Here is a 5330-nt window from a genome sequence, read left to right as displayed (position 1 = left end):
CCAGGACCCTGCCCCAAGACTACACTATTGTTTCTTGACTGATGTTCCCCTGTCTCTGCAACTCCTCCCTTCCTTGATCAGCAACTGTTGGTGTCTTCACTTTGGGACTCAGGGGAGGTCTTGGAAGCAGGAGTCTATCTCCTACAGACAAGAAATGGGGGACAGAGAGGCTTCCATGCCTAGAAGCCCCGGGGGTCCTGCTGTTTTTCAGAAGTGGCTCCACTATGGGCCTAGGAATTTATTTCAATAACTGGACATTACCATCCTCATTCGCTGTTCTACATTGCTTTGTGCAATATTTCACAAGTGTATGCCATGATAAGGGATGCTGCACAATTTAATGCTGATCCTGTAAACTACCTTGAGCTTACAGTTGGTGCACTATCTGAATAGATGCTGTGCTTCCAGTTTTCAAGTGTCCTGTAGCATCCCTGTGAGTTTGCTGCAGCACTTCAGGGCACCTTAAAGCATAGCTTCAGAACCATGGCCTTGGCAGGCACGTCATCCCTTTTATAAATTGGAAAAGAAGTATGTCAAGGCTGTATATTGTCACCCTGCTTATTTAACTTATATACAGAGTATATCATGAGAAACACTGGGCTAGAAGAAGCACAAGCTGGAATCAAGATTGCCAGGAGAAATATCAATAACCTCAGATACGCAGATGATACCACCCTTATGGCAGAAAGCAAAGAAGAACTAAAGAGCCTCTTGATGAAAGTGAAAGAGGAGAGTGAAAAAGTTGGCTTAAAGCTCAACATTCAGAAAACGAAGATCATGGTATCCAGTCCCATCACTTCATGGCAAATAGATGGGGAAACAATGGGTACAATAACAGACTTTATTTTTAGGCTCCAAAATCACTGCAGATGGTGACTGCAGCCATGAAATTAAAAGATGCTTACTCCTTGGAAGGAAAGTTATGACCAACCTAGAGAGCATATTAAAAAGCAGAGACATTACTTTGTCAACAAAAGTCCGTCTAGTCAAGGCTTTTTCCAGTAGTCATGTATGGATGTGAGAGTTGGACTATAAATAAACCTGAGCGCCAAAGAATTGATGCTTTTGAACTGTGGTGTTGGAGAAGAGTCTTGAGAGTCCCTTGGACTGCAAGGAGATCCAACCAGTCCATTCTGAAGGAAATCAATTCTGAATATTCATTGTAAGGACTGACGCTGAAGCTGAAATTCCAATACTTTGGCCACCCGATGCGAAGAACTGACTCCTTTGAAAAGACACTGATGCTGAGAAAGATTGAGGGCAAGAAGAGGGGATGACAGAGGATGAGATGGTTGGATGGCATCAGCAACTCAATGGACATGAGTTTGGGTAAACTCCAGGAGTTGGTGATGGACAGGGAGGCCTGGCATGCTGCAGTTCATGGGGTCACAAAGAGTCTGACACAACTGAGCAACTGAACTGATACTAATCTCTCTCTGGACAAGGAACTGCCATTCCAGTAAACAAAAGATGTTGCCTGCCATCCCGGTTCTACAAGGATCAAGCCATCAGTCACTGTAGCCACCCACCAAAGGTGCACCCTCAGGGGCATGCAGGATGGAGAGAAAAAGGAAGCGTTCTGTGCTTTCGGGACTCGCCCTAAATAGTTAAGATGCATATCTAAGGAATAATTTCAATAAATCCAGAGTTTTTTCATCTTCCCATACAAAGAAAAGCACTTAAAGCATAAGCTTGAGATGATTTTTTGTGATTAGCAGTAGTCTTTTGTCATTTGTAGTAATATTTTGTTGTTCAACTACATGATTTTTCCAGCCCAAAGCCCCACTATATAGCCTGACTCCTCCCTTCTCTCTTCACAACAGTTCCTCAGATCTACCTGAAAGGCTATACCACTGGCTAGAGTCCTCAGTAAGTTATAAACTTAACTCCCAACTTTTAAGTTGGGAGGTTTTCTTCAGTCGATATCTCTTCAGTCGAAATTAAAAAAAATTTTTTCAATTTTGTTATTTGAAGACTTATTGGCCAGAGTCACTCAACTAGCAACTCTTGTGTATGAAGAGCAGAAAAAGATAATATTTAGGACATTAGAAGTCAATGTCAGTGAAAATAATGAAATATGGGAGAAAAACGAACTAAGAAAGTCTTAGAAAATGAGATGAGAAACCATGATCTTACTAAATCATTCAACACATGTCAAAGTTTATCACAGAAGACATTTTTTTCTTTTGAATTAGGGCCAGCTTTGGTTATTTGGCTTTGACTGACAGCTGGGATAGTCTGGAATGAAAGGGAGTTGATGAAACTACACTCCCACAACAAAAGGTAGGGTTGTTGTGTTTTTAATCTTTAAAAACCAAGTGTTAAAAAGAAATAAGAAGCCCCAAATGGGATAATTTGCCCCTTACTACAGCAAATCAGGACTTAATTGCTATCTCAACCCTTCCCAGAAATATGGCTTTTAAAATAGTCCATCTGAAGTTTCCTGATTAAATCAGTGAAATGACCTGTATGATAAAGACTCCTCCTTTTCCCCACACCAGAAAAGATGATATCCTGGCCCCAAATGATCTTTTTATTTTTTTTTTCCAGCTAATGGCTTCCTTGCCCCCACCTCCGCTTCTAGAAAAGTTTTCCATTTTGCACTGCTCCTCTGAGGCCCCTTTTGGTTCCTAGATGGGCTGCTTTCCTTTCACAAATCACCTCATATAGCCAATTAGATCTTCCAACTTACTGGGGGTTGACTTTGTTTTTTAGTACGAGGAAGAGAGAGAAGGACAAAGAGGGGAAGGGAAGAGGAAATTATTTCTCCCCTCACATAATATTTTTTAATCACTCATTTTGTAATCATCTATGTTCCCTTGCTTAGAGGTAATCATGTTTGTGCTGCTGCTACTGCTAAGTTGCTTCAGTCGTGTCTGACTCTGTGCGGCCTCATAGACGGCAGCCCACCAGGCTCCGCCATCCCTGGGATTCTCCAGGCAAGAACACTGGAGTGGGTTGCCATTTCCTTCTCCAATGTGTGAAGGTGAAAAGTGAAAGTGAAGTCTCTCAGTCATGTTTGACTCTTACGACCCCATGGACTGCAGCCTACCAGGCTCCCCTGTCCATGGGATTTTCCAGGCAAGAGTACTGGAGTAGGGTGCCATTGCCTTCTCTGAATCATGTTTATACCATGTGCATTAATACAGGATGTTAAAGAGGCTAAGCCTGGATCAAAGTTTAGGATAAACAGGACAAAAAATCTTTGGGCTTACACGGTGCTTCCCTCTGCCCCAGTCTTGGTGAAGTGGCCTTGTCCAGGCCTGTTCAATTCTTTCTTTAGTCCCATTTTAGGCATCTTTGTATCCTACTCTCTGGGTCCATCTGGATCAGAACATGGTAAAGCAATGCCTCACAGCAGGAAGGCTTTGCTTGTGCTCATAGTTGCTCACTGGGCTCCCCAGTCTCTCCAGAAATAGGGACTGTTGTTCTTACCCAGCAGGAACTTTAATTATCCAAGAGACTGGGGCCTTCATGAGTGGTTTCTTAACAATTCCATGAGTCATACATTCAAAAAATGGAAAAAGCAGATCCTGAAATCCATGAGTAATAGCACTGTTTCAGAATCAGGGGCACAGTTTTGCTTCCAGATTCCTGAACTTAGGTTTCACTATTTTAGAAATCTGAGCTGGTGGTAAAAGGAACAAAAATGAATGTGTTATGTGCCCCTTGGTTCATGATCAGCGTTTTCACATAGCTCAGCCTTAGTGCAAGGAGCAGCGGTAAGGTTTTGTTCTCACCTCACAAAGCAGCTGCGCTGATACTTAAAGCAGCTGGCTCTAATGTCAGCAATCGACTTGACAACTTGACTGGTAATTTCACAAGCTAACTTAAACACTCCAGACTGGTTCACAAGCACTGGAAACAAGGAAAGTACTCGGCAGTCAGTGAGAAGAACCAGCCCCTCATACTCCAGAGGAGAAAGTTTCCCTTGTTATAAACTAAAAGGGAAAAAAGGCAAGGCGTCATATTTTAAATTACTAATTAGCTATTTCATGCTGCAGCCAAAGCACTTATCTGTTGAACCAAATATATCACTGTAATGGTTTTGTTTGATGATATTTGGAAAGTTGAAAGTCGACAATGTGAAATATTCAACTCATTTGCACCATCATTAAGAAATGAATTAGAGCCGTGGCATTTAAGAGTTGGATGTTGTGCTGTGACATGAAAAAGAAGCATCCTTTGAGCCTTTCCCCAGAGCCCAGGCAGGCCTCCAGATTTCAGGAACCCGGGATGACTAAATAAGTGGGATTATGAAAGGTATGGAAATCCAAACATCTGCCCCAAACTGTCTCTTTTTACTTTAGGAACTGTCAATTTCCAAAGCCAAACTGAAGAATAAACATTTTTTAAGAGGCACATACAAGGAATAGTTTGCCCCTAACCAAGGGTGACATTAAATAAGCCCACGAATGAGGTGCTAGGCAGGATCACTACTGCACCATTAGAAAAAGTGGTCAGGCAGTCCTGAGGCCTCAGATGGAGTCTAGTTTAAAGAGTTAGGAAAGTTAACTTAAGATCAGGGAAAATGGAAAAATATAGGTTCCCAGCCTTTGAATTCCACCAAAGAAGAGAAACAAGAAAGGAATATATAATATAATTATGTAAACCATACAGACCTTAACATTCAGAAAACTCACCATTCAGAAAACTAAGATCACGGCACCCAGTCCCATCACTTCATGGCAAATAGATGGGGAAACAATGGAAATAGTGAGAGACTTTGTGTTTTGGGGCTCCAAAATCACTGCAGATGGTGACTGCAGCCATGAAATTAAAAGACTCTTGCTTCTTTGAAGAAAAGCTATGACAAACCTAGAAAGCATATTAAAAAGCAGAGATATTACTTTGCCAACGAAGATCCATCTAGTCAAAGCTATGGTTTTTCCAGTAGTTGTGTGTGGATGTGAGAGTTGGACTATAAAGAAAGCTGAGTGCTGAAGAATTGATGCTTTTGAACTGTGGTGTTGGAGAAGACTCTTGAGAGTCCCTTGGACTCCAAGGAGATCCAACCAGTCCATCCTAAAGGAGATCAGTCCTGAGTGTTTACTGGAAGGACTGATGCTGAAGCTCCAATACTTTGGCCACCTGATGCGGAGAACTGACTCATTGGAAAAGACCCTGACACTGGGAAAGATTGAAGGTGGGAGGAGAAGGGGATAACAGAGGATGAGATGGTTGGATGGCATCACCAACTCAATGGACATGAGTTTGAGTAAGCTCCAGGAGTTGGTGATGGACAGGGAGGCCTGGCATGCTGCAATCCATGGGGTCGCAAAGAGTCGGACATGACTGAGCGACTGAACTGAACTAAACTGAACTGCTAC

Source organism: Bubalus bubalis, chromosome 4, assembly GCF_019923935.1.
Source record: "Bubalus bubalis isolate 160015118507 breed Murrah chromosome 4, NDDB_SH_1, whole genome shotgun sequence".
Lineage (NCBI taxonomy): Eukaryota > Metazoa > Chordata > Mammalia > Artiodactyla > Bovidae > Bubalus > Bubalus bubalis.
This window is presented reverse-complemented; position numbering follows the sequence as displayed.